We start from the raw sequence: 12,698 nt of genomic DNA on the forward strand, positions 1-12,698 counted from the left end.
AGCAAGCCCATAGGGAAAATCGTCTTGTGAAGCAGCTCAAAAAACAAAAAACCCTTTCGTCTAGCGAGTTTTTTGTCTTGCGAGGCATTCGTCTAGTGAGGTACCACTGTATCTGCTCTTATATTTCTTGCAAGTACTTCTCTTGCAAGTACTTCTAGGACCAGAATAAACAACAGCAGTGATAACTGACATCCTTGTCTAGTTCCTTTTTGTATCTTACATTCATTTGTTATCACCTGATTTACAATTAGCTTAGCACTTTGTTCTGAATATATTGCCTGTATTCCTTTTAAAAATTTAAATCCACAATTAATTTCTTCAAGCAATTTTTTCATAAAATCCCAAGAAACATTGTCGAAGGCTTTTTCAGCATCTATAAACATCATTGCTGCCCCCCTTTTTTACCTCCAGGTATTCTATTACATTCAGAATATTCTCTTTCATTTGTCTACCTGGAAGGAATCCTGCCTGATCTTGATGTATATACTCAATTAATTTTTTTTCCCATTCTGGTAGCTAAAATGTTTGCAAATAATTTATAATCATTATTTAATAGAGAAATAGGCCTATAATTTTTTTATTTGCAACATATCTGAATCTTGTTTTTGGGATTACTGTAATATAAGCTTCTTTCCATGTTTCTGGGATTTCACCTGTTTTTAAAATCTCATTCATCACATCTTTCAATGGGTTTACCAATTGTTCACTTAATTTTTTATAATATTTTGCCGTTAGTCCGTCTAGTCCTGGAGACTTGCCACTTTTTGTCCAATTATTTGCCTCTAGTACTTCTTGAGCTCTTATTTGAGTATTTAAAATCACAATTTTTTCCTCTTTTATTTTTGGCAGATTACTATTTTTTATATATTCCTGTATTTTACAATTCTTTTTCTTTCCTTTCTTATACAATTCTGAGAAATACTTTACAAATGCTGCTCTTATTTCCTTCATCTTATCTGAATCTTTCCATTTATATTAATTTTATTTATGGAGTTTTTTGTTCACTTTTTTCAGCTGCCACGCTAGCAGTTTTCCTGATTTATTGGCATTTTCAAAATATTTCTGTTTCATTCTTTTTATCTTCCAGCTAATTTCTTCATTAACTATCATAGAGTATTGGGTTTGTAATATTCTAATTGCCTGCTTGACTGACTCTTTTATTAGCTTTTTTTGACAATTGTTTCTCCTTTTCCATAATTTCACCTAAGATCTCTTTTTTTCTTTCAATTTCCTTTTGAATGAATTTTGTTGTACAGTGGTAGCTCGGGTTAAATACTTAATTCTTTCTGGAGGTCCGTTTTTAACCTGAAACTGTTCTTAACCTGAGATACCACTTTAGCTAATGGGGCCTCCTGCTCCCGTCGTGCCGCCGGAGCACGATTTCTGTTCTCATCCTGAAGCAAAGTTCTTAACCCGAGGTACTATTTCTGGGTTAGCAGAGTCTGTAACCTGAAGCATATGTAACCTGAAGTGTATGTAACCCGAGGTACCATTGTATATAAGTGTTTTTACTTTCTACTCTGCCAAAGTATCAATCTGTCAAATTCTGTCCAGCTGGCAATGTGTATCCTACCTTTATCCAAAGGACAACTTGACACAGTTGTAGCCAATATGTACCCAAGAGAAAGAGAGTCTCTCAAAAGTCCAAAGTCAAACTGTTACAAAGTCTCCAAAGCTGCAAATACTATGTTCTGCTTCCATTCATAAAAAGTCCCCTTGCAGAGCCTGTCCTCAGAAATCGGAAGCTGACTTCCTTTTTGGCTTACGTTTCACCAAATCAATCAATTTAAACCTGGTTTCTTCTCTTATTCTTATTTGGTTTTTACCTCTTAATTGGGAGATCCACTGCTTATGGTGGCGGTGTGTGGCTCCGGCTGTAGAGTTCGCTGGAGCCGTGAGTGGACTCAAGCCTCTTCCTTTCCCCTGTGCAAAAACGGCAGCCGGGGGATCAGGGCCGGCGGGTTTGTACACTCTGCTGGACCCCTAGAGTCCCCACTCTTTTGTGGGGATTTTTTTTGGGGGGGCACCTAGCCCTGGCGTGCACCCCCAAGGCTCTATCAGCCTGAACCATGTTTAGACAGACAACACGGAGTGCGCCACCAGTGCCTCCGCAGCGAACCGGAAGGTCAATTTACCAAGTCTTGGAATTCCAGTCCATAGCACCTGTACCACCCATATTGCTGAACTATATGTCACTTATCTTAAAAGAAGGATACAAGGAATATATATCCTTGTCAGTGGCTCCAAAACTGGAATGTCAGTGGCTCAGAACTGGAAAGTTACATTACTCTTATTGGAAATAATGGCTTAATAAAGTTTGAGACTTGGTCATAATGGCAAAAATAGCTGAGAATTGCAGCTGACTATAGAAATTAATTCTGGGAAAACTGGTTGCTCCATATACAATATTGTCAGGAGAACAATTACCGTATTTTTCGCCCCATAAGACGCACTTTTCCCCCTCCAAAAATGAAGGGGAAATCAGGGTGCGTCTTATGGGGCGAATGCCTGCAAGCCTCTCGTGCCCGGCAGGAGGTCCCACCGGGTGCGCGAGGCTTGGGGCGGCAGCCTGTCGCCCGAAGCACGGGGAGCCCTCTGGAGGGCTCCCCCTGCTTCGTGCGAGTGTCTGCAAGCCTCGCGCACCCGGCAGGAGGTCCCGCCGGGTGCGCGAGGCTTGGGGCGGCAGCGGACTGCTTGCGCGCACCTAGAAGCTTGGGGCGTGCTGAGGTCAGCGCGCCCGAAGCTTCTGCATGCCGGCAAGCAGTCTGCTGCTGCCCCAAGCCTCCCGCACCCGGCAGGAGGTCCCGCCGGGTGCGCGAGGTTTGGGGCGGCAGCGGACTGCTTGCGCGCACCTAGAAGCTTGGGGTGTGCTGAGGTCAGCGCGCCCCAAGCTTCTGCATGCCGGCAAGCAGTCCGCTGCCGCCCCAAGCCTCGCGAACCCGGCGGGACCTCCTGCCGGGTGCGCGAGGCTTGGGGCGGCAGCGGACTGCTTGCCGGCATGCAGAAGCTTGGGGCGCGCTGAGCTCAGCACACCCCAAGCTTCTGGATTAGCGCAGGGGTCCGCTAGCCCTGGGAGAGGCGCCCGGCTCTCCCACGCTAGCGGAGACCTTGCCGGCACGCAGAAGCTTGGGGCGCGCTGAGCTCCACACGCCCCAAGCTCCTGGTGTAGCACAGCGCACCTGGGGGGGAAATAAAATTTTTTTCCTTTATTTCCCCCCCAAAAATCTAGGTGCGTCTTATGGGCCGGTGCGTCTTATGGGGCGAAAAATACGGTACTTCCTGCAAAAGCAAATTCAAGTAGGGTTCTGTTTGCTTTGAATTTTGAAATTTTATGTTAAGCCATATTTTTTGCAGAATATTATGATCTGAAGTAATTTTATCTGGGTCGAGTTTTGTGGTGGTGGTTAATCATTGTCAAATGATTAAATTTAAAAAGTTCAGAAATTAATGGATCTAAGTCAGTCATGTGCATTATTTTCAGTGGGTCTACTCTGAGTAAGACTAGCATTGGCTGCAACCCACAGTTAGCCACCTGCAGGTTAAACCCACTTAAATTACTGGGCATGGCTTACTTAGGTATGATAATTTCACCCTATGGTGAAATTACCCTATGGTAACAACTGGTTGAAGCAAGGTCTAAAAGCTAACTGGGCAGACTTCAGAACATGAGATGAAAATGAAATGCAGGTAGAGTGCAAATATTCATACTCTTGTTTTTAATTGTTTTCCTAAGTCACTTGGAGTTTGTTTATGGACTGAATTCAAGGTGCTCATGTTAATGTTTAAAGCCTTAAACAATTTAGGCCCCAAATATCTGAAAGACCGTCTCCTGCACTATAGTACTAAGATTGGCAGAGGGGGCCCTCTTGGTAGTTTCACCACCCTCAGAGATGGTGGCAGGGTGTGTGTTCCCCAGGATAGGGCCTTCTCTGTGGTAGCCTGTGGAATGCCCTCCCATTGGATGTCAAGGTGATGGACAACTACCTGACATTCAGAAGACATCTTAAGGCGGCCCTATTCAGGGAAGCTTTTAATGTATGATATTTTAGTGTTTTTTGGTTTCTGTGGAAGCCGCCCAGAGTGGCTGGGGAAACCCAGCCAGATGGGCGGGGTACAAATAATAAATTATTATTATTATTATTATTATTATTATTATTAGCCCCTAAATTGTGGAGCTCCCCACACGGGTTCATCTGGCACCTTCATTATACAGCTTCTGGTAAATTCTGAAGGGGCACCCCCTTAACATTGGTTTTTTGCACTTGAGTATGTTTATAGGGACGCGGGTGGTGCTGTGGGTTAAACCACAGAGCCTAGGACTTGCCAATCAGAAGGTTGGCAGTTCGAATCCCCGTGAAGGGGTTAGCTCCTGTTGCTCGGTCCCTTCTCCTGCCAACCTAGCAGTTCAAAAGCACGTCAAAGTGCAAGTAGATAAATAGGTACTGCTCCAGCGGGAGGGTAAAGGGCGTTTCTGTGTGCTGCTCTGGTTTGCCAGAAGCGGCTTTGTCATGCTGGCCACATGACCTGGAAGCTGTACGCCGGCTCCCTCAGCCAATAAAGCGAGATGAGCACTGCAACCCCAGAGTCAGTCACGACTGGACCTAATGGTCAGGGGTCCCTTTACTTTTACCCATGTTTTTAGGACCCACCTTATCCTTGTGATGGTAAGTTTTTTTAAACTGGTTTTAGTCTTGTAACCCACACTAGGACATTCACACCGGCTTATTTATTCTGAATGTTTGCAAGTCATGCCAGTAAAGGTTTGATGAGGACAATGACTAGGACATTAAAGTGAAGGGTGGGTTAATAATAATAATATAATGTAACAAGATGATGATTGTGTCCATCAATTTCTGTTAGATTGCGCTGAGTAAGGCACATGTGAAAAATGGTGATGTTCCCTGATTCACTCAAGGTGAATCTCCTGAATAGCCAGTCTTGCCAAGATAACCACCCTGAGCAAGACAGATAACAGAGTGCTTAAAACACCTAAGGAGAAAGGGAAAGTGGCAAATAGGCTAGGCGATGCCTTGTCTTCAGTCATTACTTGTCTAATAAGGACCATTGGAGGCTTGTGGCCTTTTCTGCAGTCCCTTAACTCCTTTAGCTGCTCATTATCCAGTTGATGACAATCTTAAATTCTTACGTTATAGCTCTGAGGACTGTAATTATGAGTGGTGATGAGTCCTCTTTATGCCAAGAGGGCTTTAAAAAAAATGTCTCAAAAACAGGAGCTGTAGTCATCTCCCTGGCAATTTTATCTCCCTCTTACACGCCCCACCCTTTTGCTTTATGTTCCAGGAGAAAAGGTCAGTCTAACTTGCTAGCATTCCCTAGCTCAGAGTGTTCCAACACAGAACCTTCTTCTTACAGTACCTCTGGTCCTCTAACCTTGTTCAGTGCCGTTGATGTATATTTAGGGGGGAAATGTTGCAAGGGAAAGAGCTGCAACTTTTGAAAGCTTTGCTTCTCTTTTGTTCCAGGGACACATCATCTGTATGCTCCTTGATGATTTTTACATGTTCCTTGATGATTTTACGTTGAAAACTGCCCTGTAATCTATAGATGAAGGGTGCTACAAAATGTTAATAATAATAATAATTTTCATCAGAAATATGTAAAAACAGGGAGATGTCTGCAACAGAAAGACATTTATGTGAGGGAGGCATGCTTTTTGTTTGCCTGCTGAAGGGAGCTAAACAAGGATGCTAATAAATGCACATGCAACACATAATTATTCTGAATAAATCCAGTCTTTGGCTAGCAGCCTGCAGGAAAGTGACCCCAAATTCACACTTAACAACTTTATTAAGGGATTATGATTCCTGCCGTGATTCCTGCGTCATGGAGAGTGGGCTTAGTTCACTGCTGGAACTCATGCTAAAGGCGTCTGGCTCAGTGCCTACCACCTTCGGGTGCGACTGGGAAAAACTTCCGTCTGCAGCCCTGGAGCACCACTGCAAGGCAGCATGGGAAGTCCTGAGCATGAGGGACCTCATGGCCTGACTCAGTCTAAGGCAACCTCCTCTGTTTCCATTTAGAAACAGTCCTTTATTTGCCACCAAGACGACTGAACTTCAACTTTTAGGCCAAGGGCAACAGTTCTGTGGTAGAACATGTCTGTTGGCATGCCGGAGGACCTAGGCAGTGTTTCTCAAACGTGGGTCCCCAGCTGTTGGACTACAACTCCCATCATCCCTGACCACTGATCCTGCTAGCTAGGGATGATGGGAGTTATTGTCCCAAAACAGGTTTGAGAAACACTGACCTAGGGTCACTCCTTGGCATCTCCTAGGTAGGGCTGGGAAAGACTCCTGTCTGGAACCCCAGAGAAGCACTCCTGATCACTGTAGACTTGTGCTTCTCAAGATCCACCAACCATGGTCCGCTTGAAAATTGCTTATGGTATTGCTGGACCATGTAGTGATTTTTCTGCCTGTTGGAGCAATTGTAATACACTGTGCTAGATGCTGTATGAATTTTAATTTGTATTGCTTTATTTCATTACAACTTGCCTTCCATAGAATTCAAATTGTAATACACTCCAGAACAAATTAAGTTCTTAATCTGAGGTACCACTGTACAATACAAGAAATGCAAGAAATATAATTAAAACAGATATTAATATTTTAATGCAAACATACAGTGGATCCCAGGTGGTCTACAGACCATGGTTTGGGAACCTCTGGACTGAACAATACACAAGTAGATAAGCCAGTGGTCTGACTAGGTATAAGGTAGCTTCCAAAATGGAAAAGCTGTCTGTTACAGTACACAAGGAAACTCCTCGGTAGCCCCATAATGTGTTATTACTATCAAATACTGCCCATTTTTATGTAGCCGCTAGCCTAATGCACGTGTGCTTTAAGCACATAAGAAGAGTCTGTTGGATCAAGATGAAGACCTATGAAGTCCAGCATCCTGTTCTCGCAGTGGACATTCAGGTACTTGTGGGAAGCCTGAAAGCAGGACTCAAGTGCAATAGCACTCTCCCCACTTACAGTTCTCAGCAACTGTCATTCATTATATCCTCTGACAGTGGAGTGAGGAAATCTTCTCATTGGACGTTACTCTGGCTACCTTCATTGGAAGCAGTGTTAGGAACTGGGGTATGAAACTAGGTGCCATGTGGCTCCTGGGACCCGGGGCTTGGCAGTGAGTTGCAAAAAGGACTCACTGGTGAATGCGTTGTTGTGGTGGTGGTGAGTTCTACCCCATGACTACTGTGTCCTAAAATCCCCTCCATGAAAACAAAAATGTTTTGCATATTGAAAACTCATCTAAGCTGATTAATTTGTTTACTCCTATGATCCTCTCCTACACATGCCTTTTTTTCTGAAACCCATTTGCCCTTCGGATGTTGATGCTTGCAAAATGCTGCCCTTGGTTGAAAAGATAGAAGCTGCACATTGAAAAAGCGCTCTTGCTGTAAGCGATGATTTATATTTCAACAGAATTAAGCCTCAGTAGGGTCAAAGAGGACCCACTTATCTTTCCTTTATAATCCATCTACAGATGAAGAAAGGATGGGTGGAAGGGGTTGAGCCTGTTGTGAAAGTGATGTGCCTTCTCATGTTGGAATTTGCGCAAAGCAGTGACAGACTAAATAGGAATCCTTAAAACTACACAGTGCCAAATCTAGAAATAAAAGAGATAATGTTCTTGGGACCAGCCCAGCTGCTTGAGGTGAAGGACAAGATGGTGTCCCCAGTTCCATGTATAGAAGCCAGCTAGCCTAGGTCCCATCTGCGTCATATTTTTAAAGCCTGCCATTGTAAACAGTCATGACTTTTGCCAAAGTATCATGCGTACTGTAGCTTGCTGATAGCGGTGTGAGTTGTTTAAAAAGATAAAGGTAAAGGGACCCCTGACAATTGAGTCCAGTTGCAGACAACTCTGGGGTTGTGGTGCTCATCTTGCTTTACTAGCCGAGGGAGGCAGTGTTTGTCCGCAGACAGTTTTCCGGGTCATGTGGCCAGCATGACTAAGCTGCTTCTGGCACAACGGAACACCGAAACCAGAGCCGCGCATGGAAACGCCATTTACCTTCCTGCCGGATCGGTACCTATTTATCTACCTGCACTTTGACATACTTTTAAACTGCTAGGTTGGCAGGAGCTGGGGCCGAGCAATGGGAGCTCACCCTGTTGCATGGATTGAGCTTCTGATTGGCAAGCCCAAGAGGCTCAGTGGTTTAGACCACAGCGCCACCCGTGTCCCTGGTGTGAGTTGTTAGGAGACTCCTATTCCCCTTATGGAGCTATAGTTCCCTAGGAAGAGGGATTGATTCCTAAACTTGTTTGTTTACTTTTGCAAAAAGTGTAAGTCCAAGGGAACAGCATTTTGCAAAATAAATCCATGCTGGATGTTGGAAATACCTTCCCCAGACAATATTTTTCTAGTCTACTTTGCACCAGGTGCTATCTGTAAAGTGACATAAGATCATAGCTTTGTTCAGAGATATGCTGTTGAAAAGTGGCAGACATCTGAAAGTGACCTCAAAACTTTAAGCAACCTGAATTGCATGCTTTTGGGTTTTGTTTTGTTTTTAATACTGTTTCCCTCTCCCTCCCTCTTAAAGAATTACAAATCCATGTTGCCATAGAAACTACAGAGGTTGATTGAAACACCTGAATTTAGAAGCTTTTTTAAGGGGGGTGGGTGGGACCATAAAGAAAGATCCACAGTCTTATGTCACAGAGAAAGCTGGCTTGATTTATATGACTGATGCTCTTATTTTTACACAGGAAGAATATTTATTCACATATTGTTGGGGAGTTGAACTTGTCCTCAAATGTCTGAGCTTTTCCGTTTTCATTTGAGGCTCCAGAAATAACCTTGATTTGGTTCAGGGATAAAGAGCATGGTGGAATTCATTTGTTTTAGCCTTCCTCACTCAGGGAGGAATGCATATTGTATAATTAACTTGAAAGGGTTTTGTTTCTTGACAAGCTTTGTCTTTGTGTGTAATTATAAGTGTGCATCACAATTTGGTCGTCTACTTTTTTTTAAGATGCATTTTAGGGTCTGTGGGGGTATGAGAACCAAATATTCTATAATGTGTATAAAACTACCCCTCCCAACTCTTTGCAAGGAATACTGTCTCTCCTGTTCCTTCAATTTCCTTCCTCCTTTTTCCCCTCTCTGACTGGTAATGCAATCATTGGGCCTCTGGGGGCATTGTGAGATTGCACTACAGAGCATGCTCCTGAGAGCACCTACTGTGGCTTTGGTTGGAACGCGTGGAGGGAGTAGATTAGGCCTCTGAAACGCCTTGACAAGAATCCCAAAAGGCCTGCACAGACAGACTTGAGGTATGAGCACTTCCAAGTTATATTTTAAAGGGCTGGTTTCTCTCTCTCTCCCCCCCCACCCTTGTCCTTGGGAGGGTATTTCGGAAGGAAATGCCTCTGTACTGAAATAACTCTAGCAGCAAAGCAGTGCCTTTCTGTTATCAGATCCTTTTATCTACTCTGCTGGAAGGGGGTCCTTGTAGCCTGGAACCTTTTCCATTTCCACTGAATGGCAGAGCTGGCTCTGAATTATGAGGCATGCTTCTGTTTTACTTGAAGGCAAGCTGCTCTTGCAAACGTTTATGGAGTCATGCCTCAAAGCAGGCAAAGCCATGCTCAAAGCAGCAAGTTGGTTGCTGCTGCTGCTATTGCTGTTCTGTCTGCCCAGCTTTTCTCATTCTTTGCTATAACCTTTTCCTTGTCCATTGCAAATTACATTGTTCTCAACCTTTTGTGTAAGGGGCAGCAAGAATGTATTTTGAGAGCTCCAAAGAGTAAATAGCACAAGGTAACTAAAACCAACCAGCCAGACAAACAAACTAGGGCTCTAGGGGATTTTGTGGCTACTTTGTTAGGCATGTTGCTTTTTAATGCAGGATTTTGAAATAATTGCTTTAACTGGACCTTATCCCTTCAAAATGGCTTCTGTGTATTAATTTTAAAAGTATAAATGGTCTTCTGTTTTACTCAAACAATAATTCCAAATACTGTATGCCCAGTATTGGAGATGGCGCAGCAAGCTCTTAAGGTGCCAAACATTTTTATTTGAAGTTGGTTTATTATCCTGGATGAGGTTTGCAAGGCTACTTTCTTTTGTATGGTAAATAGTTTTCCTCGCATAAAGGTAAATAAAAGGTAAATTGTGTGTAGAATGACTTTTAATGGGCCTTTCTTGGCTTTGATTTCCTGATTGTATTGATAGAAGTGTGGTACACTTGAAGTTAGAATCTGTTATGTTTAGAAAACAATTCTAAATGTACCTGGCTTTGAAGTCAAAGAGGACCTAGTTTAGAGCTGAGCAATGTTGCCACCAAGTCATCTGTGCCTTTTATAGCGTTCACAGTTGATTGTATTTCAGTCACACTTAAAATTGATGCTATTTTAGGCTGGCAGGCCCAGGTGAAACTAACACTTTAAAAAACCCACGTGCTCCTCTGGATCATCTGGGGTAATGGTTTTCTGCAGGGTTTCTGTGCAACACTACTGGGAAAGCACAAAATAAGGAGGGAAATTCACTAGCACTGGCCAGGCACTTGTGACTGGCTGTCCATTCACAAATCCAGCCTTTGAAGTGTTTGGTTTCAGCCTTTTGTTTTACTTTCATGAGTCTCCCAGGTGCCTGCCACCATTATCAGGTCAATCACCTTTGGATAACATACTGCGGTTACAATAAGGTGAAATAGAAGTAACTGTGCTTTCATTTTGTTCCTTGTTGAAACAGGCCTCAGCCTCTGGCATCCATCTTGGAAAAACAGCCTGAGTGCTGGAGCTTGCTCTGTTTTAACTTCCTAGACAAAATTATTCACCTCTTCGCCAGCTGTGTTGCATTCTTCACCCTGTAGCTTATAACAGGTATACATGCATGAATTAGAGGAGCCCCGGGGGGAGTGGGGAAGAAGAGACTAAATGAACAGAGTATAAATGAATTCAGTATATACTGCTGTACATACAAAAAAATACTGCCTGCCTTATATAACAGAAAACTATTGTGTTTATAAATCCATTCCTTCTCTGGGTTTGGGTTTGGAATAGTGTAGAACAGGCTTTGCAAACCCAGTGCCCTCCTGATGTTTCAGACTACAACTCCCTTCAGCTTATGCAAGCACCAGTCTTCTGCAAAATAACACAAAACCCTCTTCCTCGTAGTTCATACGCACTGGAGTACAATGCTGTCAGATATTTATTCTCTTATTCAGAAGACCTATAAACCTCTTGATCAAAAAACGTCCCTAAACAGTGTGTAAATAAGATTGGAGGTAAACCGCAGCTGAAATCCATAATCTTGATTGAAAGCGTATAGACATAATACCATCATCATTAAAAACAAACATATATGAAAACCTCTCATTTGATAACTTGTTAGCCACAAAAGTGGTCTTGACTATTGTGATAGGACTTGAGATCTGGAGAGGACCATGGTCAGAATTGAGAACCTTAACGATCTCAACAACAACAATTCTATTCTGATTTTTGGCACAAAAGCCCATACAGCACTGAATAGCACATCAATGCAAAAATTATTGATTGATTCCATTCTCTCAAAGGAGCCTAGGCTAGCAAATACATAAATGATACACATTTAAAAGATCTAAAAACAATTTCAATATAGACCGGGAAATATTTATTCTTAAAAGGCTTGATAGAAGATAAAGGTCTTCAGTAGGTGCTGAAAGGGAAACTGAGATGGCACCTGTCTTAATATTTATTGGGAGGGAATTCCAAAGGGTGGTGCCGATAACATTAAAGGCCCACTACAAAGGGTAAACCTATCTTTCATGAATTCTGGTCCCATGCTCTCTGGGACCTTATATACCCAAACTAAACCACCCAAACCAGCACCTTGAACTTATAATAATAGTACAACCCCTTTGGCCCTCCATTTGTTGCTGAACTCCCATCATCCTTGGACATTGAACTATTATCCTTCATCATACTCTGAACTTTGAAATTATAACCACATACAGCAGAATGAGGGGGAAGAGTCTTCAAGGGGCAAAACTAAAGGTTACAATACAGACATAGGACTATTTGCATGCAGAACAGATGCTATACCACAGAGCTACACACAACACTTATTTCAGAGAGCAAACTAATAGGGAAAATGAAAAGGAGATAAAAGAAGCAAAATGCAACAGACTTCAGGGAAGATGGAATTCTAGTAAGTCACAAGGCTCAGGATGCTTAGTGAAAATCAAAGTAGAGATGGTGGTGATTTGGTATTTGAAGGAATAAGGGGAATTTGAACATGTACAAAGAGAGAGAGGAGAGGAGACATTTTTGCAATAATGCTGAATGTTGTGTTGGTATTCAGGATCTCTAGCAATGCACATAAAGGAAGATGGCCATGGAGGTTCTTGTTTGCTTATTGCATTGACATCCATCTTGACTCCAAGGAATTCAAGGTGGTATATGTAGTTCTCATCCTCCCTATTTTATCCTCCCCACAACACTGTAAGATAGGTTGACTAGCCCTCAAGTAAATTTTCCTCAATTCTAAAATTGAAAATGGAATGAACTGAAAGCTGCTTGTGACCTGGAAGTCCATCTTTTGAGCTTCTTCTCTGCTAATTAGCACAGTGTCAGTCTGCTTTTATCTCTCTCAAGAGGTGCTCCGGTGTTTCCATTAATAACTGCCATGGCGATACACAGCAGTAGGAGATCTGGATTTGTGGAGAGTTTGTGGCA

General features: G+C 42.9%; 1 protein-coding gene across 10 annotated transcripts in view; it reads left to right on the forward strand.

The window, feature by feature from the left end:
- Window positions 1-12,698, forward strand: part of EHMT1 (euchromatic histone lysine methyltransferase 1) — a 151,962-nt gene that overhangs the window by 20,056 nt on the left and 119,208 nt on the right. Inside the window, exon 1 of one of the 10 annotated variants that reach the window (XM_082208789.1) lies at window positions 9,179-9,314. The exons of 8 other annotated variants lie outside the window; for them this stretch is intronic. The gene's annotated coding sequence lies outside the window, so the exon portion shown is untranslated. Of the gene's footprint in view, window positions 1-9,178; window positions 9,315-12,698 lie in introns of those variants that run through there. One more of the 10 variants, XM_082208782.1, reaches the window with a different exon arrangement.

Source organism: Podarcis vaucheri (genome assembly GCF_965113315.1).
Source record: "Podarcis vaucheri genome assembly, chromosome: Z".
Lineage (NCBI taxonomy): Eukaryota > Metazoa > Chordata > Lepidosauria > Squamata > Lacertidae > Podarcis > Podarcis vaucheri.